The sequence below is a fragment of the Ochotona princeps genome, chromosome 21 (assembly GCF_030435755.1).
Source record: "Ochotona princeps isolate mOchPri1 chromosome 21, mOchPri1.hap1, whole genome shotgun sequence".
Classification (NCBI taxonomy): domain Eukaryota; kingdom Metazoa; phylum Chordata; class Mammalia; order Lagomorpha; family Ochotonidae; genus Ochotona; species Ochotona princeps.
In genome coordinates, this window is record NC_080852.1 from 41915702 (window position 1) to 41939657 (window position 23956).

Consider the following 23956-nt stretch of genomic DNA (forward strand, 5'->3'; position numbering starts at 1 on the left):
GCTGAAAATAGATGTTTAAATTCAAGACAGGGATGCTACCTTGTATAAATGAGCCACCACATGAGATAAGTGGCCTCAAATTCTGGTCCTGAGTGCTTCAGTGACGTTCAGGATGGGCTAGGCTCTGCATGAGCAGCCAATCGCTCTGTACACCAAGAATCCGTTCTGGGTTCACTCTCTGGTGGTGGGAAGCTTACTCACGCCCAGGATAACTCCCAGTAGTCACCAAGAGCACAAACCATGCCTCCAATCCAATATAATGCACAAAAATTGACAGCTGCAGGTACCACGTACACTTAAGTATGAGCAAAGCGCACAAACCTGCTGACTTTGTTTTATAAACTCAGAGGGACACTCGTAGCTCACAAATGTTCATACAGCTTATTTTTGGATGCTGTCATAGTGCTAAAAATAACACCTAAATGTCCTAATAAGGCAAATACATTTAAAATGCAAATTTTAGGCAATGCTCTGCCATCTGCACCTTGCCACATTTTCTTTGTTTTCATTTTCTGTTAGAGGGAGAGAAACACAGAAATAGGGACTGAGGGACACGGACACACACACACACACGCACGCACATCCTGTATCGCTGGTTCACGTTCCAAATGCCCATAGGAGCCTACACTAAGTCAGGCATGCCGTTCGGGTGTGGGTGACAAGGGCCCAAGTACTTCAGCCATCACCTGTGCCCTGCTACGGTCCATGTTAGCAGGGAACTAGACTGGACATGGAGCAGCCTGGACTTGAGCTAACCCCTCAGAGAGCGGACATGGGCGTCCCAGGCAGGCTTCTACTGTGAGCCAACAGCCCGCACCTCCACATCACTTCATTTATATATTACAGTTTCAGTGATAATTATCAACCTCAACCCCTGAAAATTCAAACTTCAAAGAATAAATATAAAAGGAAATAAACTTCAGATCATGGTATGAAAATATAAAACATTTAGCAAAAGACTTTAATACTATTAGTTTCTCTTTATTAACTTCCAGTCAAGTAATCCAAGCTTTACAATTTGTCCTGCTTTCTTTTGATTACTTTACACATAACAAGTCAATGCTGGATTAATTTTCTCATCCTAAGTTCATGCCGTATCCCCATGAAAAATATACTTCCTGTTCACTTTCAGTTTCATTTGATTTTAGCAGAATTCTTTAGCCACAGAAAAATTGGAATTCTGTGACTCCAGCCATGGGAATGACACTGGGGTCAGAGGTTAAATCCACCTGTGAGTGACAGGAGTAGAATTGTGACTCTTGCAGAAATGAGGAAGTGATTTTGAAGAAATGGCCAAAGAAAGAACACTAGGTTACCAAAGGTTATGGGCAAAAGACTCCCCGTAGCAACTATCACGATCACGCAGATAACAGGTATATTCAAGCGCGCCATTTGCTCCGTGCTAACACGCCATGCAATACCCTTGCAATGCTCCGCTGCCGTTCACGGCCTTCGCTCTTCGGAACCTCCGGAATGTACAGCTCCTAACGACAGCCACGCAGGTACCGCCTCCCGCAGAAGTGGCACAGTGCTTTTCAAATACATAGAAGTTATAGAAAGTTAATACTCTCTCAGACAGGCAGAGAAAGGGAGAAAGAAGCTTTGGACTCCCAGTCATGCCAAGGGCATTGAGAAGACTGCTGGGACCTGGTTTTCTGGAAACGTGGGGTTCATTAGATTAGTTCAGAGAAGCAAGGGCTGTCTACTGGGTGTTACAACTGAACACAAAGGTACTCATTCTGACGGAGTAATGATGGCTGGGAGGGCCAGAGACGGGCTTCAAATCCAGTGAAATTCCAAGACAGCTGTTGAAGCTGCTACTTCATCTGACGGACAAAAGGACCTCAACTTGACAATGTTGGAGCTAGACATCTCCTACTGTTTCTAAGCAGAAAACAAGATGTACGTTGAAGGGTGGTTTACAATGGTACTCTCTGGTGAGGACCAGGTAAATGTGTTCATTGACCTACGTAACTGATCACTTGACCAGCATCCAACAGTTCTCATCACTCCTCTAAAATCACAAGCCGTGGCTCAAAAAGCTGGACTTGATGCAGGTGCCCAGAAAGCAAGAGTGAAGCCAGGTGCGTGATCCTGTGGGCTCCAAAATGCCCACGTAAATGTTAACATAATAATAAAAAAACATCAAAATATTTAACAAGGTCTGTCAATGTTCAGTAATATGATTTGTACCGAGGACTTGATTCCCTTCGAATAGAAAGTTAAAAATTAAATTGCGCGTGTGCTGCATTCTTTTCGGGTGTGAATTACAAAGCATCCCCTTTATTCTAATGGTTGCAAATAATATGCTATTTGAAAGCAACCATTAAATCTGGAAAAAACCTCACTAATGACTCTATTGCAAGACATTACTGTTGACATTTAAGCAGGTCTCAAACTGATCCACCCTGTGACAGAAATCCACTTCAAGCAAAGGAGCCTCAGAGACAGATGCGGCCGAGGTCCGACGCCCTCACAACCACGTGAACGCCCACATCCACTGCCTGAAGACACAGGAATCCCATATTCCCTCATCCAAACTCCTTGCTCTCCTCAAAGTGAAGGTGTTCCAAACACGAACAGGGAAAGGTGGAGACACAGCTGCGCGAACACCTGACCCCTGACGCGCACCTGCACTCTGCTGCCCTCGGCCATGTCCCTGCCGTTTCAGTGGGACCCCACACCCGTGCTCCTCAAACGATCCATTCTCTCTAGCTCAGCCTTCAAGCGTTCAACACACCCAGATGACAGTGGGACCCTCTAGCTCAGCCTTCAAGCGTTCAACACACCCAGATGACAGTGGGACCCTCTAGCTCAGCCTTCACCGTTCAACACACCCAGATGACAGTGGGACCCTCTAGCTCAGCCTTCACCGTTCAACACACCCAGATGACAGTGGGACCCTCTAGCTCAGCCTTCACCGTTCAACACACCCAGATGACAGTGGGACCCTCTAGCTCAGCCTTCACCGTTCAACACACCCAGATGACAGTGGGACCCTCTAGCTCAGCCTTCACCGTTCAACACACCCAGATGACAGTGGGACCCTCTAGCTCAGCCTTCAAGTGTTCAACACACCCAGATGACAGTGCGACCCTCTAGCTCAGCCTTCACCGTTCAACACACCCAGATGACAGTGCGACCCTCTAGCTCAGCCTTCAAGCGTTCGCAAACCAGGAAGAAGGAGAGATGGCACGTTTCTTTTTGTGGTCACTTTAACACTACGCACTTGGTAAGATTTGCGTCATTTATTTTGAAAGGCAGAAGCATATTTTTAAATTTGAACAGGTTCAACGGTTTTCCTAGTTCTTAGACTCTCAGGATATCGCCCATCCTCACTGTCTCATTCTCAGCCTCTCCCTTCTCCCATTTCCGCGTCTGAGATGTCTGGAGGGTCTCCCTAGGTTTTCATACAGCAATCTCATAATTTCGGGGTTATGTTAGGCTTGACCCATTGTGGATATTGCTTCGTGTGGTGAGAAGTAGGGTGTGAGAGCTCCCCCTGCACACAGCGCTCGGCCAACGTCCTGGCCTGAGGCCGTCTTGTTCTAGCATCTGCACCACGCCAGTTACTTGGACGTGTGCTCAGGAGTTAGTTCCCAGGTTCTCTGTTCTGCCCCACAGACCCACGTGTTGGCGTTTATGCTGGTTTGTGTCAGAAGAGCCAGGAGCTCTTCTGGGTCTCCCACGTGGGTGCAGGGTCCCAAGACCTTGGGCCATTCTTGACTGCTTTCCTGGGCCACAAGCAAGGTGCTGGATGGGAATCAGAGCTGCCAGGATTAGAACAGACACCCAGATGGGATCCCGGCATACAAGGTTTAGGCCCAGTTCTGTTCCTCTTCATGTACAAACGACTGTGGTAACACAAGGTCTTCACAAACAAAGTCACAGCTCAGAAAAGTTTCCAGTAGTTCCTGGGGAGAATCCAGTCATTTCAACAATGACCTGATGTATCTGTCCAAGGGAAAATGCATCACTTCCTCCAATCAGATTTGCTTCAGGCCAGACACATCTTCGTGTGTGTGTGCATGTGCGTGCATGTGTGTGCGTGCGTGCATGCGTGTGTGTGTGCATGTAGCCAGCATCTACAAGCCTGGCTACAGAGCCCAGTGCCCTCCACTCTGACCAGCTGCCTCCAGACCCCGCCTGCTGCTCACCTAGGCCTTCAGCCGCACTGGTCTTTCTGGTTCATGTGCTCACTGTTCACGCACTCACATGGCCAACTCAGGCTGTCTCCTATCTGGTCTTTCTCACTTTAAAATGATCAGAGATTTTCTCTTATGGCAGAAACCAAGGAACATGCAAAGTTCTCTGTAAAATGTGTTACATGTTAAATGAAAAGAGGGAAACACCCGAACGTCAGTTCCACAAAACATAATCAAGTGCACTGGGATTCAGGCCACAAGGCACCAAGGTAAAGTTATCCAGTGTTCTTGGCCTTATCAGGGATATTTCCAGAAGCTACCATCGTACCCTTCCTGCACCATGGCCTGGGCACTCCCTGGGCCAAATGGCAGGACAGGGTCATCGTGTCCTTGCTGCTGAGATTTGCTCAGGCCACCTGCTGTTGTTCATTGTGTACACACTGCTGGTCCATTCCCCACATTCTGCCATTGTTCTTTCTGGCAGGAAGGCAAATCCAGCCCCTAGCACTCAGCAGTATGACTGCCTGGCTCGGAGAAGGCCACGTTCAAGAAGAGCTCTGAGATGTGTTGTGTGGACTTGGCACCTGCAAGCTTCCACTGGAGGTGTCAACTCCCAATCAGCCAACATCTGCAAAGAACTGCTTTCCCAAGAAATATTCTAATAAGCTTCTTGGCCATTAAATGACGATTATAGGACCACAGCTGTTCTTACAAGGACAGAGACTCAGTCGCAAGAGACCACTCAAGGGCGTCACAGTCTGGCCTGCGTGGCTCACTTGGCCTGAGCTGTCTCGGGGCAGGTAGAGGCCGAGGGTGGGCAGGGAGCTGCCCCACTCAGCATGCACTGGGACCTAGAGACACTCTTTGCTCTGCCCTGCCCTCCGCTCTGCATGGTGTCCAGCAGGCGCAGCCACTGTCACTGTAGGCACCTTCATGCCCTCATCCGTGGGAACAGCAACGCTGAGCTGAGCACTGCACACACCACTGTGCCAGCCACTGGATCCGTGCTCACCCAGTGACCCAGGGACGATCACTGCCCCCCACCATCACAGATGGAGAACAAGATAGAAGCAGTCCTCCTCGGACAACTCCGTGCAGGGGGGAACACAAGTGTGGCCCGCAGTCATTTTGAGCAGATATCTCACAGCACATTCAGCCACCTGGGGCCTCAAGGGACCGGGTCCCTCTTGTGGCCCAGCGCAAGGACCTGTCACAGACCCCCTGATGCCCAGACAGCATGGGATCTGGCTGGTTTGGCAGCAACTTGTGCAGGGATCTGAGAAGACAGATCCACCAAGCTCTGCTCCCACGGCAGGGCTCTCTCCTCACCCTCTGATTCCTCCAGCCCCTACCGCCCCGTGAATGACAAAGCATGATGACGCGTGGTCATCCACAGCCACCCCCAGCTCCTGGTCCTCACTGATGCAGTGGGGCTCAGGGAGAGACGTCGAACAGCAACAGGTTAAAACAGGGAACAGGTGCCAACAGCCCATTTCATAACTGACTGCAGAGGCCAGGGCAAAGGTCTGTCCAAGAGGCGCTTCAGAAGGCAAGCATCTTAGACTCTCATGTATCACATAAAAACATAACTATTCCACTGCACACATCTGTAAGCAGAAGCTTCCTGACTTAGTGTGTGTGCTAGAGTGTCTCCCCAGGCCTGTGGGACTGGGATCCACCCAGTGGTTAGGGAATAGGATCACGCTGCTTTCAGGAGCTTCCCAGCCCAGCTCTGAGATGCTTCTATGCTCCCTGAAACCACAAGCTGTGCCTGACACCTGCAGCTCCGGGACTCTTAGCTGGCCCTCCAAGACCCCAAAGGATGGACTGAACGTTCAAAGCCGACACCAACTCTGGCCTCCGGCGTCTCCATTTCACCCTCCCGGTGCTCTTTCCCGAGCCACAGACACCAAGATGCCTTGCTGCTCACGACCTCCCGCCCCTCCACAACACAGGTTCACGACACAGTCACTATTCTTGCCACCGTCGCCTCCTCTGTGCCACTTGGAATGGCACCCGTTCCCTGATCTCAGCATGTTGCAGTCTTCCCAGGGTCTTTAATCTGCCTCGATAGCAACTTCCTCCTTTTCTGATCCTCCTTCCAACCCCATTCCACTTTATTTCTGCCAGCATCTATTCTAATTTATTTTCTAATTCCACTGTCAATTTTCTACCACATTATGAAATCTCTCCTCCTGACAAAATTGCCGCTGTGTCTGCAGCATCTCTGACTCTCGATGCGCTTCTTCAAATTAACACGATAAAAGGGAGATCTTAATTCTCAATGAGTTGATTTTAAAATTAGTACATTTTTATCACCCGGGTACGTGTGCCATAGAATTCAGGCTTCAGCAAAGGGGGAGGATCATTTCCTAGGTTCACCAATCTCCCCCAAGGTCTGGTGGCACACAGCCAGCTCCCAGCTCTCCCTGTACACACGTGCCAACATCATGATGCCTCCCACGGAGAGCCCTAGGGCCGGCCTGCCTCAAGCTCCCTGCTGGGTCTGGTTTATGTACCTAGATTTTAACCTCAGGGCTATAAATGGCCCAGAAGGTTATTGGGACAACCCCCATTGAGGGCCACAGAGGAGCGAGTGTCCAGCCTGCAGGTGGCCCACGAGACAATGCAGTGCTCACCTTTTCCTGGGCTTGCGGGGCCTGGCGGTACCCTGCCCACAAAACTACTCAGCTGCACACCCTTGTCCCAGCCCAGAGGGAAAATCTGAGCCCTGAATCTCAGTGTTTGCAGACACCTTGTAACCGTACACAGCAACTCATTCCCCAACCAGGTTGTGTCCCGACTGCCCCTCCCTCCGGGGCTTCCTCCGGCCTTTCTCAGGTGGCACTGAGGGTCGTCCTGATCCCAGAACTCAGGATTTTCTGGCTCGGGTTTGTTCCTTCCAAAAACGTTGCTCTGACAAGCTCAGCACGTTTACGATCTTATCCTCAGATAACCCCGACATTCCAACACCCCACAGCACGAGCAGCATGCTCTGTGGGAGCCAGTGCGTGCAGCCCTGCCTCACTACATCTCACTGCCGGTAGGACTTCCGCAACCTCACTTCCACCTCCCACATTCAGGGATGACAAGCTTCAGACTCCTGGTATCAGCTGCACTGTGTCAAGCTGCCTATATAGTTGCTGGCTGCGGCTGCTGTAAAGCCCAACTCACTAACAGAATTCAAGCTCCCTCTTTGCCTTCCAGCTTCATTTATTTACTGGAAGGCACAGAGACATCCCCTCCCTTTGCTGCCATACGCCCCCTTTCCCCCGGTGTCAGCCACAGCCCAGCCTATGTTAGCCTGAAGACAGAACCTGGAACTCCACTGGGGTTGTCCAAGTGGGGTGGTGTGGGATGGGCCTCGAGTCCTGAGCCTCACCTACTGCCTCCCAGGATGCACATCCACAGGAAGCCCTGTTAGCAGCAGAGCCGGGGCTCCAGTCCTGCTTCTGTGGCCTGGGACACAGGCATCACCCCAGCACCATACCCGCTGTGCTACAGCATCCTGCTCAGGTACATCTGTGTAATAAAGATGGAAGTCAGGAAGGCTGGCGCTCAGTCAGTGACGGCAGATTTGCAAAGCCATGCAGCTTTCTTAGGAGCATCATATCGGTGTCCGAAAAGCACCAACACATACACGTCTTTGGTCCAGGAATTCGGCTTCAGGGTTGGCCCTCAACACCTGCAGGGTCATTGTGCCATAGGTACTGCCGCTGCCCATGACCCTGGCACCCCAAATGACCATTAGTTCTAGTTCCAGCTGCTCGGATCCACTCCAGCCCCTAATGGTGTGTCTGGGGAAGCAACACAGACGGCCCAAGTACCTGGGTTTCTGCTGCTGTTGGTGAACATGGAGTTCCAGACCCCAGATCCAGCCTGGCCCACTTCTGGCTCTTTCATCCATTTGGGGAGTGAACCAACAGACAGAAGAGTCTCTCCGTCTCTGTATAATTCTGTCTTTCAAATAAATGCAAATCAATCTTGAAAACAGAATATTAATTAAAATCTACAAACATCCATAAATGATTTTTTTTTACTTATTTCCCAACACAAGGATTTTCATGCTACAAAGCCAAGTACAAAACACGTCACGAGGCCTTTGTGAACCTGAGCCATCCCCCCACCTATGGGGGTGCAGCCCTGGATCTGCACACCAGGGCCCAGCCAGGGCTCCCCAAGGGCAAACCCTGAGTTTTGCTCTGTGCTCTAACAGACCCACCTGCTGCTGCCATGACACCCTTTAGGGGAGAAGCAATGGTAATTTCTAGTGTGAACAAAGTCTCTATTGTACTGTTTGTTTTCACGTGGTGCAGTTGGCTTAAGAACAAATGTAGCATGGGGAAGAAAGAAAGTAAGACGCCCAATACAGTCTTCCATGTTTCCATTTGCCCTCATTTTTGTCATGTCACGGATCGGATCAGGTGCAATCGACAAGTCACCAGCTGGGCTCCCAACAGGGGCTGAACTAGGGAGGGTGTACACAGTTATGCTCAGCCAGGCACTCGTGCAGCCAATCCCGTGCACAGCAGGTCCACTCGCCAGTCACAGGCTGTCATGGCCGCACTGGGTGCTTGTCCTGCAGCCAGTTCTGTGTCCCAGGCCCTAGCGCTGACCGTACTCCTCATTTCAGGGATACTGATTAGCATGGGCAAATACTCTTTACTAATTTATTCCACTTCCTAATCCTGCATTACAGTTTTGCCACAAGGAAATAACACTTACTGTATTTTTTCATTTTAAATGTGTTTATCATTTTTCTTGTTATCATTGAAAGCATATCATGTTAGATAGTCTGGCAAATAAAATACATACAGAATAAAACAACCATCTTTCTCGTGCCTTAGGATAATAATGGGAGAAGCGATGATGATCTATTTTTAAAGCCATCTCTTTGTGAAATGATTTGAACCAATGTGATGTTCATAATCCCCCCTAATACATATTTCTATGAGCACATCAGGAATACCGTGCATATAATGAAATGTTTCTTCAAGAAATTGTTCAGAGCTGTTTGTCTCAGCAGGTCAAGAGATATTTAACTTCCTTAGCTGTTGGGAATCATTTATATTACCCTAAAAATAAATACCTTTGAAGATACCACTGGTCTGTTTTAATAGCTGTGTCACAGGCGTTTGGTTTCAAAAATGACATGATTTCCTCTGCAATTCAAAATTAGAATAACACGGCCGTGTACCACATTCCTGCCTGATGTGCTACCCCAAGTGCCTGAAATTACAACTTCTGGCCCCGGTGGCTTCGTTTCAAGCCATCAGAAGCGACTTGGCAGAAGCAAGATTTGTGAGGAACAGCCACTCACTTTTAAAGGCAAGCTGCCTCCTGGACTAGTTAGGGGTCCATGGCAAAACCAACAAGTCAGCCCAGCTGTGCGGAGCTACCTGGCTGAGCTCGGCGGCCACACCAAGGCTGCGTCTGTAGGCTCGCAGGTGAGGGCAGGCTCTGGAGCCCTGTCGCAGAACAGTAAACACACACAGATCAGCAGACGCCCTCCTGAACCGGCCCTTCATCCCGGAAACTGTCCTCTGTGACCCTCGGTCCGTGGGTCACGCTGCGGTCCCTCTGCTGCCTCCTCACCTCCTTGCCTCCGTGCCTGAACCCCCGCACCACCTGTCACCCTGCTCTTCTTCCTGTTGGGAGTGCCGATCTCCCATTTGCCTTCCGTTTCCTTTGGCTCAGTGTTAATGCGCCCTTCCTAATTCAGCTGCTTTTAGCCTCACATTTGCACAGGCAAAGAGCGAGAACTGAACAAGATTAGAGAGCTGATCTGAGGCTGGCAGCAGGGCAGGTAATACCAGGTGAGCTCATGGAAACTTCACTGTGACTTCCATAAAAAGACAGAGATGCTCAGGTTGGAGGGACACCACAAAGGGTGTGCAGGCAAAGACAAGCCCCCGGTGGGCCTGACTGAGGTCTCTGGGCCGAGAGGAGCTCAGCTGAGACCGATGTTCTGGCCCTCAACTGCCCTTCGCACACACTCCACAGGGGACCCCAGCCCGGACAGATTCTCTGGGGCCTTCCTATTGCTCCCATATCCTCACTGGGCTCCAAGATCCCCCACCCTCCGCCCTCGGCCCAGGGTGGACCGGGTGTACCTGTGAGCCTGCTCTGGGGACAGCTTCCTGATGTGCAGTGGCCACCAGCTCCCACTCCTGGTGGATACTGGAACCTGGGCCGTGTTCGCTTTCCTCACGGAGCAGCAGGATTTGCACTTCCTGCCCCAATGTATTCCTGAATTTATGCATGCAAATATTCACCCATGCCAATCAATGTCCCTGAAATGAAGATTTACCAAGCCCTTCTTAATGTCCAGGAAAGTCCACCAACTTGCCTATTCTGACCTTTACTTCCTCTGTTTACTATGACATCATCGTCTCACCGATACAACATCCATGCTTAAGCAGAGGTTTTATCTCTCAGAGCTGTGCAAGCCTCACCTTATAGGACATCCTGTCACTTCCTCAATGGACACTCAGCCATCACGCAATAGCCCCCACTGGCCTGAACACTGAACCACCACGCAGTTGCTCCCACCTGCCTGCACCCCAGCCCCTGTCCTCCTGCTGTTCCTGGGGATTTGCCTGTTCTGATCACTTCCTAACAATGGGTTAAGTCTGGTTACTGGGGGAAACAGGCCTGTTAGGATACGTGGGCTTTGGGAACTCTCACACATGGAATCTGCCCCATCAGCATTGGTCCAGCATGGGGCGAGTGCTGTCTGCCCATAGGATAGCTGGGACAGCGGAGGCCTGTGGGACCCTGTTGAGAAGAGGCTCCCGGAATGAGAAGGCAGAAGGCCTCTCACCCGCAGTGAGCTCTCCTGCCCCAGTGAGTCCTGGGATGTGCTTTCATGCTCTCCTTGAAGACAGGTGCACATCGGTGCTCTGTCTAGTCAATCAAGGATGGAGAGTACTCTTTATCTATTCCCTGTTTCAATAACTCTTTGACTAAGTCGTTTTGTTAGCTTCTTTGTACTCTCTGTGTTCTTAGACATGACCTAATTCTGAGTTATGTTTGAACCATTGTTTCATGAAATGTATAAAAACTGAAACCCTGGAAACAGACTTTGTCAGCTGCCAAAAGAGAGCACTGTCCCCCCATTTCTTCAGGTCGGATCGCCTCCCCAGGAACCCGCAAGGTAACTTGCACTGCTCTCACCCTGCCCGGTCCTGTGAGGCTTCCTGCTAAGCAGGGGCGTTTCTACCTTGCTGACAAATCTGCCTTACTGTGCATCTTTGAGGCTGCTGACTTCAATATCGAGGAGGCAGCCCCTAGAGCCTCGCAGTCCCCGCCTGCCACGTGTGCCGTAGAGACTTGCCCAAGCTTAGGGCATCGCCACCCTCACCAGGGGTGGGACCTCAAAACAATGACTGCCTTGATTTAACACTTTTCTGTTAAAAAATCAAGCCATCATCCCACAAAGCTCCTGGATTGTGCAGGTTCCACTAAACAAGGAGGGAGGCACTGACGGATGGATGGAGGCTCCCAACAAGAGTGGAAGGAACACAGATAAGCCAGGGAGGTGCACCTCATCCATTGAGAAAACATGGATGTTTCCCATGTATGAAGCCACAAACTCGGAGAGGTAAAAGCCTGCAGTGGTAGCTCGAAACCAGGCAGGACCCTTGTACAGCCGTGCATGCGGGTTCCAGCACCACATGTGCCCTTTGCAAGCTGGGCATTCATGTTCCGTGTACCACACATATGCACCCTTCACGTGCCATACACACATTCATCCCCACAGCAATTCACACGTGCTTTGCATCATCCTGTGGGCTAGTCCTCCCCGAGGGAAGTCCGGAAGTCGCTGACAGGTTGCAATCACACCCAGCTGTGGGTTTGGAAAGGAGGGCGACCAGAGACACAGCCAAGGAGCAGAGCCTGCTAGGAGCCTGCAGGGGTGGCCTTCTTCCACGGAGTCCCCAGCAAGCTGCCGTGTGGGACCTCTGCTCACTAAGACACTGTTTTGAAGTCACATGTTACAATGAAAGCTGTCCCTCTGAGGATTAACCCAGCAGGCACTCTGCTCCCTATGAGCCTGGCTGCAAGCTGGCCAGGGACACACACTCTCTCCAGCAGGCAGAGAGAAGTGCCACACGGGCAGGCTGGGTACCTAGGTTCTGTGACCCCCACAAGCCTTGGCATTCCTTGGGATTCCACAACACAGTGCTCCTTCCCACTCTCTAGGTTTTACAATCTGTTTATCAACCCCCTTAATTAAAAAAAAAACTTGTCCACTTCTCTGTGCAATAATCTTTAGAAAGATGTATTTATTTGTCTGTTTATTTGCAAGACAGAGAGAGAAAGGAAGGATGGAGAGAAATCTTTTATCTGTTGGTTCATTCCTCAAACAACTGCAGGAATGTGGGTTGGGCCAGGCTGAATCCTGGATCCTTAGACTCTATCTGCGTCTCCCACAAAGGGGGCCCGGATCCAAGTACTCGGGCCAGCATCTACCCACTTCGTCCTGGGGTGCACAGCAGCAGGGAGTCGGATAGAAAGTAGACTGCACACACAGGCATCTCACGCGGCAGGTTAACCTTCTGTACCACGATGCCGGTCCTGAAATCATCTCGTTCTAAGGTACAGATTTGAACCCTAAGCTTCCCTGCAGCACATGGACTGTAAAACGCTCTGACTTCAATCTGGTTCCTAAAATCGCAGTTCTGGGCAAAAGCTATGTCAAGAGGAAATGACCAACAAATCAGTTCACAGCTAAAGCTATTGACCGACATTAGTTATCTGCAATGCAGCGCACTGTGTGAACCCAGAAATGGAAGATCCCGACCCACTCAACACCGACCATTTCATTAGGCCATCACAACACATTTCATCAAAGAGAAGTCGGGCAACAAACAATTCAAAACCACCAAGCAGGCGAAGTTAGAAGTATAATACAATCACATGGTGTGAACTAAATGTATATATATGCACACACACACACACACATACACATATACTTCTCTCTGCAACATCCATGTTTTATGTCCACATAAGAGAATGTATTTGAAATCACTCATTTAAATTGTTCAGATTGTTGTTGAGTTCATATTCCCACTGATATTTCCAAATCTTGTGCCAAGATATAATTTTTGAACAGAAGAATATACACATGAAACTAGTTATGAATAGTGTCACAATATAATTGATAATTAATTAATACCAGTAAGAAATAGTGGCCCTCGGAAAGGGGTGTGGAACAGAGAATCAGAGAGAATCTGATCATGGAAAACTGCCACATGACTAAGTTTTAGGAAGATGAACAAGAGATGTTGCTGACCACCTGCTCCAGTGTCTAAAAGGAGAGATCCCACAGGCACAACGCACCCTCCACCTGGCAAGGGAGTGGTCCCACAGGCACAGCGCACCCTCCACCTGGCAAGGGAGTGGTCCCACAGGCACAGCGCACCCTCCACCTGGCAAGGGAGTGGTCCCACAGGCACAGCGCACCCTCCACCTAGCAAGGGAGTGGTCCCACAGGCACAGCGCACCCTCCACCTAGCAAGGGAGCTTGTCAATTCCGTGTGATGTGTGTGTGATATGCCCATGTCACATGACATGTGTGTATATCATGTCTGTACAGCACATGAATTCATCAGGTCATCCACACAGCACAGCTTCCACAGGTTAGGAGATCCTGCACTGTGCCACCTGCACTGCTTCACTGGCAAGAAAGCCACCACCCACCACTCACAGCAGCTGATGGACACAGATGGGCATGGCATAGATGAAGAGTCTCCAGGTCACACACAAGTCCACCAGCTCTTCCCATGCAGCTGCGTGGCATGATTCCGGGCTTGCCCACTCCTCCCTCACAGCTGCAGTGGCATGAGCTGATGCCAGGCAGGTCACCATGGCCCTCATTGGATGTGACCCCAGACTTGGCATCCCAGCTTTGTGCTCTAACCTCAGAAACCTGTGTGCCAGGGACACACAGTGCCTCACCTGGGAGCTTGGCTGAGTCTCAGAGCTCACACGTGGAATTCCCTCTGCTGGATCTCACGATGCCCAGCCCCTCCCCAGGATTCTCCTCCCCCGTCCTGGGACATCTCTTCAACTGTCCTTGTCAATCACCTGTATTTAACCTTTTGACATGCTGAGGACACCACTGAAAGCAGCCTCGATGGAGAAGAAATACGACCGCTGGGGATTGCCAGCACTCGTCTACCAGGCGCCAAGCAGGCCGACTCAGGAGCAAAACAAAAACAGCAGAGCGTTGCAGTTTTACAAGAAGAAACACACATCCTGAAACAATCACAGGTTTGAGGAACACATCTGTGCATGAAGATACGGCAGGTCATGGGCCTCCACAGGCTGCAGAAAACCCAGACAGGACTGGCGCCTCCAGGAGCCAGGGCTGCTTCCTTGGTTTTACAATCACGTAAGTGCTCAGAGCTTGCTTACCCTCATAGTCAAGAAAGAGGATGGGCCACTACCTGGGAGAAAGGCGAGCAGAGCCCCACCTCTCAGTTAACATACAAGAAACACACATCCTACCAGATGTGAGTATTTCAACTTCCATGGAAGAGACTGATGCCCAGAGACCTGAGACCTAACCAAGCTAGGTAACGGACATACACACCACGCCCTGCACCCCGCTGTGCCACACTGCCATGTCAACATGCGCTGAATCAATGTCCTGGAATGAAGAGGAAAACCCGCTCAGCTATGAACAGACACCCACCAGTAGGAAGTCCCCGTTAATGAACTGTCCAGGGCTTCAAGATGCAAGCCGTCTACCCCTGCTCCCTGGTCCTCACCCACGTGGCCGCCAACGCAGACGCCGCAATGAGAGCAGCAGCTGACATGTTCGACACGAGAAAGCCACATGACAAGACGCCACTCTGACGAGCCGAGCCAGGCCTGGCGTGGCCACACTGGGAAAGACAGTGTCAGGGGCAACTGCATGTCCTCAGAATGGACACTGAGAGCCTAGCTGGGCCAGAAACTGTCTTCTGTATCCTGTACATAACTTACAGCAGCTTGGCTGCAGTCTTGGAAGCTAACTCAGATATCAACCTTGGGCTGGCTTTTCTTATATGGCATCCTTCAATTTGATCATGCAGAATGACAAAAGCTTTGTCTGCGCATCTATTCAGCACGCTGTCCCCAGGTGGGAGTGGAGCTCGGTCACTCCAGTGCCATTCCCTTCAGGGAGCGACTGACCGCTTCTGTGAACAGTGAACGACTGGGAAGCAACGCAAACATGACTGTGAAAGTATCCGACAACCGCACCAGAACAGACGAAAGCAACAGTGTGCTTCTTACTCTAAGCACCGACAGCATCATTTTCAACACCTTTGGTAGGATAAAGTGTAGCACACCAGAGCACAGCTTTCATGCACACATTGGAAAGGATCGCCTGTAAGTTGCCATGCATGAGAGTTGGTCTTGGACATGCTGAACAGACTGGATCATCAGGATTAAGGCAAGGCCCAACGCAGCCTGGCGTAGCAAGGTGCTGACAGCATCCTGTCGGGTGGAGTGTTGATAACGTAAACTCCACATGGATCAGGTGGTACAAGCAGGACAGAGACAAATTCACAACTGCCTGCAACATTTTTTTTTTAGTTTTATAATGCCATCGTAGAAAGTGAGGTTGTGGATGATTTTAACCATCTTCTCATCTTTTTCCAATTTTACTTGAAATACTTGCAGTGGGACTGCTCCTTTTTGGCTGTGGCCTGCACTTGTTGGCAAGCAGAGCAACAAGGAAAAAGTTAACAGCGAGAGACGTCGCATCCACTGGTGCCTTGCAGGCTCCTCTTGTCTCCCGTGTCGGACTTGCCTGGCTCATTCTCTTAGCACAGGGTCCTCCTACTGCACAGGTGACAGGCTTTCGCCCTTCCCCACTGCGACTGTACGACACCTCTCCTCTGGAGCTTCCTCTGCAGGGCTGGACCAGGCTGCAGTGAGAGCCTGGAATTCCATGCAGGTCTCTCGGCATCCATCACCCGCTGCCTTCCCAGGCACCCAGAGTGCGGCTGGATTGGAGGCAGAGCCAGGATCTGGACTGGCGCTCTGATACGGAATGCTAGGGTCACCTATGGTGGTCCCACTCGCAGCACCACAACACTGGACTCGTCCCTTCTGTATCAGAGACAATCCCTAAAACGTGCAGGTATAAAGTGTTATGGCCTAATCAAGACAGTGCTCACTGAAACCTATCACAGGGCCACACGATTTTACCAACATTTTTCATTGTGATAAAATGTGTTGATGATTATAAAGTTAGAATTGTACGGAAGCACTATTTTGGAACCTGCTAACCTGCTTCTACTTAATGTCAGTGAATATGATCCCACATTTTCAAATACTCCTCAAAAATGATTTCAACATTCATTGTATTCCATCTTTGCCCTTCAAATTGTACATTTCTGATATAGTAAGTGATGGTGTGAATCTGGATTAGAAAAAGGATTACTTAGTGCCTTACACACCGCCATGAGGCAGATTCTCAAGTCAGTGAGAGTTCTCTGTGGGCACACTCGGCGGGGCCTGGGGACTCGGGCACAAACTCAGCGGCTGGCACCGAAGCACAGACACAGGCAGTGGGACTGTGACCTACGTGGGCTCTGGAACCGCAGGCACTGCGGGACGGCGCCAGGATGTGTCCTGTGGAATTTATCCAGGAGAGCGCATCTTATTGCAAGAATATAAATGAATTAATCAGTACGCTCACCACCCACATGACACAAGCATTCTGATTAAATTTAATGCAGTGAATCTGTGCAATCACTCCCAAAATAATCATTGATTAAACAAAGCCCTCTGAGTGATGAGTCTTTTTCTCTCCTTTGAAGGGCACAGCCTGGCAGCCTCAGCTGGCCCGGGGACCACGGCTGCACAAAGAGTGCAAGCTGCAGGCATGGCTCTGCTCCTCCACAGGCAGGCGGTGGTGGTGCCTCCTCTGTGAGCCTGCCGAGAGGCACCAAGAATCCCCAGCCACTTGGGGCTCAGGGGACTTGAGGGGGAGACCTGCTCCCCCCCGGGGAAGCAGCCGCCTCAGCCAACTGGTAAGCAACTTCCCCACAGACAGGGTCCAGAGGGGGGACGCTCCAGGACTCCAGGCACCTGCGCCCCTCTGCAACCCTGGGATGGACACAGTGGGCGAGGCAGTGACCAGGAAGGCTCTGTAGGAACTGCTATCTTTCTGGAAGGTTCTTTGTCTTCCTCTCTGAGGGACCATCACAGTAACTCCCATGTGACCTACACAGTAGAGACCGCCAGTGGCTGTCCTTGCCAACCGTTCAACCTGACACACCAAGGTCCTCTTGGCAACAGGTGCTGCCATCAAAGAATCAGTGTCCACATGGACTGGAAACGGTTTGGGCTCCTGTTCTGGATTATGGTGTAGTAACATTCATGCATACACTAACTATTCAAAATTCATTTTTCAACTTAAAAAAGGGGGCTCGAATCTTATCCTGACCCAGGATAAATGCAGAGGCTTGCTCCTAGAGGAGCTAAGGTCTTCCTGAACTGCCCTTTCAACCTCTGTAGCCCAGTCAGCCACAAGGCCCCGCGCCTCATCAGAGGAAATGCCCACACTGTGCACACATGAAGGACTGGGCCAGGCTGCGTCTCACAGGAGATGGAAAGCCGCCGTCTCCTGTGGCGTCAGAAGCAAGAAGGGTCAAGAGCGGTATTATTTTTTGGAGGCCCTAAGAAAAGCTCACACTCTCAGAAGGCACGGCAGATAATCCAAGGAAGTACAGGTGTGTGCAGGTGGCTGTTAGGGAAGGTTCTGCAGGGAGTTGGCGTGGTGAGTGAGAACCACAACACGGCTCCCCACATCCACAGAGCCAACCACGGGGTCCCTCACGAGAGGCATGGACAGAGGACATGTGTCACATAGCCGCCACAGGGAAAGGTGAAAACCTGCCTTTTGCGAAGCAGGACACTGTGCTAAGGAATAAACCAGGCAAGTCCAACAGGAGAGAGCTGGACAGCAGCCACGGGCAGCCGGGACGCTTCAGGGGAGAGCAAGGTGGGAGAACAGTACCACGTCACAGCGAGATGGAAGGGGTACATTCTAGTGCTGTGGGGCAGGCCAGGGCCTGGTTCACCGTGCTCTAACGTTGTTTCACAAAGACCCAAAGCCCCAGACTCGGCTGAGCCGGAGACGCCGCTGCCCTGCTCTGTGCTTCAGCTTTCATGTACTGCAACATCACACTCCACCTGCGATTTCAGCCAATCATTGCATGTTACTGGGAAGGAAACATTTCAAAGGGGATCCTAGACTGGAAAGGAGTGGGCGAGGGAGGAAGAGCAGTCGGCTTCACGGACGCCATTACACCCGAGCCTGCAGCGCGGTGCTCCCAGACTGCTGCTTTCCCACAAGCGTCACGAGTCACAGAGGAGGCCTGACAGCCGCGAGCCACAGATGTGAGGCACGTGACACTGCAGGACTGCATGCAAGCATCCCTTTCATTCCCGATGAATCTCTCTTGCCTTGATTGGCTCGCATCATTTCAGGATTTCACAGAGCAGCTGTGAAACTGCTGACGTGTTGGCAGCCTGCACTTCTTTGTTAGGAAGGAAAATGGCTCTTTGAAATGGCCCTCTTCCTACGTGGAGAGGGACATTCATGCCTCGTTCCCCAACACACCCAAGTCAGTTCAAAGGGAACCCTAGATCCCCGCAGGCTCCAGGAATGGCACGCTCAAGGGGAGACTGAGCGGCCACACCGCCGTCCTGTGTGGGAGCCAGGGAGCAGGTGAATGCTATCTCGCCCATGCAGGCTGACTGCACTGCTCAGCAGCTCTCTGTTCTTTCAAGAACCCCCTCTGGGTTCCATATTGGCGTCTTTGAGACAAGACACATCCGCGCAAACAAATGCCTTGAATTCTCCATTCGGTTTCCTTTACAATGCAAAAGTAACAAACTGACATGCGGCATCACCAATGTTGGCAATACTGGTGTGGCACTGCAGAGCGCGTATCCTTCTGAGAGCCAAACCCCACGCCAAGCCACACCAACAGTCACGTGCCAGTGCTGGTGGTGCTCCTTGCTGCAGCCCCAAGCCTGCAGTGCCCCACCCCCTACAGCTCCTCAACCGTCCTGGGAGCCTGAAGCTGTGAAACACCTGAGTCACAGTATCAAGGGGTCCCTCTGCACAGGCGACCATGCCAACCAGTCAGCGATGCCAGTGCCGGAGGGTCCCGTGTTGGGAGCTTGGGGCCACGGTGATATCCAGAGCTGGCCATGCATTCCCTGGTCACACACAGCCTGCAGTCTAACAGCAGCAGCATCCTCTCACAGGAAGGGTGATATGCTAACATTAGTCTCTGCCCACTCCTTCCCCCACACTGTGGAGACCTCAGCCAACAGCCTGGGAATTAAATCCCCCTTGAGTAACAGCTTTGTCCTCCAGGGTGTCTTTGAGCTTTGGGAAGAGGCACTAAGCCCTCCCTGTGAAACAGGACAAAAGCTACTTCCTCTGTGCTTTGAGACTGCAGTCTGACAAGCTCTTCCAGGGATGGACCCCAGGCCTGGAGAACAGCTGATGACGGGTGGTACCACCTGGCACCAGAACGTGGGGTGTGGCGATGCCTCAGTCACTGCAGGAATGGTCTGGCGCCTTTGCTCATCTTAGTCATGTTGCAGATTGAAGGAAAAGCTCTCCTTCTACATTTTTAGCAAATTTTTTGTTCAAGGCTTTGGGGCTTCCATTAAGTCCAGAGCTGACAGAGCAAACTACTGTGCTTTAAAAAGTTGTTTCTTTTGCAAGGAAGAGTCACGGAGAGGTATGCAGAGCAGGACTTCCACCCACAGGTTCACACGCCCAGTGGATTTAATTGCCAGCGCTGTGCAGTGCAAAGCCTGAGCCAGGAGCCTCATCTGGGTCTCCCTTGTGGGTGCAGAGACCCCAGGACTTGGCCATCCTGTGTTGCTTTTCCAGTCCTGCAACGAGGAGCTGGATTGGAAGTAGAACAGCACAGACTTAGACCAATGCCCATATTGAATGCCTGCTTGGCAGGGAGCTAGATAACCCACTGTGCCACCGCACCAGCTCCACAAAATATTTTTTTTATTATACATACCTCTGGACCATACGTAGCTCACAATCAAATCTGTAGCATTGATTTTCCAAACACAGGAGAAATACATTCGAGGTAGTATTGCTGTTCCCTGCTTCCACATGCAGACACTGTTAGTGAGAGGAGGACGGCTAGCTTCCAGCCTTCATGGTCGCCACAGGTGGCTGCATGCCAGGACCCTGGCACCCTGGGGTGCTCATCAGAAGTGTGCAGCCTCTGCTGCCCGCCACACAGCTATGACACAAAATCGCACCTGCCATCGCCCAGCCCGACATCCTTGGCACCACAGCAGCTCTGGACCAAGCGCCTCAGCATTTAATTGAAGGAGAAAAATGAGCCCTCGTCTCTTTTTGGCACCTGCTGTTAACACATTTTTCACTTTCAGGCAGCCAAGTCCGACCCTGACGATCTCAGAGTGAAGAAGTGGTAGAGAAAGCTGTCTTGGGGCTGAAGGGTCAGGGTGTCGGAGCAGCTCCGGAGGGGCACCCGTTGCACAGGAATGGGACTCATGTCTCCATGTGGCTCCCACCTGCCCGCTCCTCTGGGCAGGAAAGGCAGCTGGGAAAGCCCTCACTGTGTATAGGGAGCAAAAGCACCGGCGATGGGGTGAGTCTGGGGTCCCACTCCGGTCCCGCCAGGCGTGCTGGCCTTACCTCAGCAGGAGGGCTTCGAGTCCCTCAGAGGAAAGGGCACAGATGTCCACACAGGTCCTGGCAGCGCCCTCATCCGTCGGGAATGTCCGTAGTGGGCACTGACTCTGCCAATGAAGGAATACATATTGAGATTTCTGAATGCTGGAATACAGAGGAAATTGCAAAGGAAGGGAACAGAATCTGAAAAACAGCGGTGCAGGTGCACAGTACAGACAGGCAGCGCATCCGCCATCAGCGACTGTCCCACATCACCTCGAACCCACAGAGGTCGGAGCCTGAGCAGCGTGCTGGGGGGGATGGGGCAGGGTGGAAACGCCTCCACAATCATCTCAGGAGGAGCACAGGATGGGAACGCAGTGCTGCCCAGCTGCACAGATCCAAGCGCACAGCTGATTAGTGAATCAGGTTGCTGCAGGCTGAGTGCTTGCCCTGCCAAAGACTACCGCATGGTTAGCATAGAACCGGTCCCACTACACCATCCTGTGAGCAGATGTCAGCTGATGCTGGACCACAGCACAGGTAGGGACACCTGTGCTACAGTACTGAGGCTAGGACACCCTGAGGGATCTCAGACTTTTACCTGGAAAGTCACAGATAAGCCAATGTGTTTTTCTCTCACTTCGATTGGCTTCATCTGCCATCTTGATTTGGCAAAACAATCCAGCTCTTAGGACTCAAATGGTAACTTTAAGTCACCACCCAGGACCAAGCACCATAAATAACAATAGTGTACAATAAACAGCGTGGGGGAAAGCAGAGCTGTTTCTTTCTCCAAATGTGTTGTGTTCATTTATTTTGACAAGCATAATTTAGCTTTAATTATTCATCATATGGTACAGAACATACTGCAGACTATTTCACAAGATGAAAACTTAAATCTGCAATGGCAAGTCCTGTTAGCATGCATCACCATGCTACATTCTGGCTCACAGCAGGCAAGAAGCAGCAATCCACGTGAGGGAGGGTTCACGTGGCCATCACCATGTCGCCATCACCCAGAGTGGCCGCCGCCCAGACGTTTTCCACACATCTGCCCTTCTACGGCCTGTCTTGCGGATCGTGGCAAATGTCACAACCTGTCACAACTGTTGCCTCAATGTACTCCACAAGTTTTCAACCTGGGATGAAGTTGTAGCCACTGAGGACATGTCTGGTTGTTGGGCACAGAGACCCGCCACTCAGAGAGGCTGTGGCCAGTCATGCTGAGCCTCCCTCGAGCAGGAAGTGACCACCTGCCCACATGTGCCTGGCGTGAGACAAGAAGCCTTGGTTGCCCCGAGCCACACATGGATGGCCATGCCCATTCTTGCACAAGGACAGGAGGCCCGCATGATCTACAGATTATACAGCCAACTGCAGGTCCAGGCATGCATCTTGCTGCATTCAATGCAGGACACGTGGACCAGGGCAAGTTTCAGCAACCTGCCCACAAGACTGGAGCATTCTGTGCCAAAGCAAAAAGCAAGGCAAAAGGCACAGGATGAAGAACCTGCTGGCCCACCTCGCCATACAGGGGAGGGACATGGGCACTGGCTGGGCACTGTGCTCCGCCTCATGTTCAGTGGCGTGGACTCAGTCATGGCTCCCAGCGCTCTTCACCAGGAGCCAGTCTCTTCTGCAGCTGCGGGGACAGCCTGGCCTGGAGCCCCACAAGCAGCCCACTAGCTACAGTCTTTGCTCCCATCTGCGCAGCAGGTGGTGACGCTGGAACCCCTTCCACTCATGCATTGTTGGAGGATGTGCAGATCATGCCCACAGGAGCCACAGACATGGGAGGAGGCAGCTGCCAAGAGCGCTCCTGTGTTCTCAGCCCTTGAGGACACACACTGGGGAGGGAGAGGCAGAGGATGGTGGGACCACGGTCCCGATGCCCTCAAGGCCAACACTGAGAGAGAATGAGAGATGGCCATGGCCGGGCAGCTGACCAGCACCACACAGTCGTGATGATTACCGATCCTAAGTCCCTAACTCCTAACCTAACTAGCAGCACCCGTGCATCAGGCAGCAGAAATACACAAAGCTGCAATCAGAAAACAGCAAGGTGGGTGTGCCCATGTGTCCCACATTCTGTGCATGGCCTTTGTGAAATGAAGACTTTTCTAGCAGGAGCAGAGTGCCTGAGTCAATGGTGCCCAGGCCTGAAACAGCCTCTGCCCTCATCAGTCATGTTTCCATGGGGGAAATGAGCAAATCAATATGTAAATCATACACATAACCAAAAATATGAACACAGAAAGGTCAGGAGCCGGGGCTAAGACAGAAGGCGCCAGTTCAAACGGCCTGCAAAGTAAAACATCAGGGTTCCCAGAAATCATTTGGGAAGGAGACTGAGTGGACGTGGGAACCTGCAGTTCAGAGCTGCTTACGCGATGGGTGGCAGGTGCAGTCAGTAGCTGTGGACAGGAAGAGGGAGAACAGGGAGGTGGGGAGCCTTCTCCGGCTCTCTTCCTAAGCAGAATTGCATCCTAAACCAAAATACTTCATCCAACGACCACTGAGGCCAACTTCCTTACTAGCAAGCAACATCCCGAGGCTCAGAGGCAGAAGAACTAAGACAATCTCTAGTAGTATTCAATGAAACTTCTTAAGGTTTCCAAAAGTCACATCTCAAATATGCAGAAACAATCAAAAGTGTTAAATTAATAAGAAATGGCACATATGCTCAAACTGAGGAGATAATTAGCAGTAGCAAGAGGTATTGTGTTCATCAAATGAGAATGAGGAAGCAGAGTTCTCCAGCCACAGAGGAGCCACGCATTTATTAAAGTGCAACGGAGATGCTAACGCTGTCCAAGAATGAATCATTTCTTCAGACAGCGGTTGTTTTGCTGACTAGACGTGTCATTGCCTTCTGAATTCCAACCCCGATTCTTGCAAACATCACACTATCAATCCCCTACAAAATATTTTTAAAGGATATAAGGGCTATTTTTGTGTGAAATAAAGTGCTACTTATTGCAAGGTGCAGAAAAACCACGTGGCAAATGTAGTGGTTGCCAGGTGATCCAAGTGCCTCACTGTCCCCGCACAGGTGAGGCTGGAGTGCCAGGATTATCCAGGCACCTTGATCAACCTCAACCTGAAGGGGAAAAGACAA

The 23956-nt window shown here is 51.2% G+C and overlaps 1 protein-coding gene across 3 annotated transcripts in view; it reads right to left on the reverse strand.

Annotated features, from left to right (window-relative positions):
• Positions 1 to 20962, reverse strand: part of LOC101524153 (contactin-4) — a 421066-nt gene extending 400104 nt beyond the window's left edge. For all 3 annotated transcript variants that reach the window (XM_004581271.2, XM_058678776.1, XM_058678775.1), the window contains exon 1: positions 20860 to 20962. The gene's annotated coding sequence lies outside the window, so the exon portion shown is untranslated. The remainder of the gene's footprint in view (positions 1 to 20859) is intronic.
• Positions 20963 to 23956: the final 2994 nt, after the last annotated feature.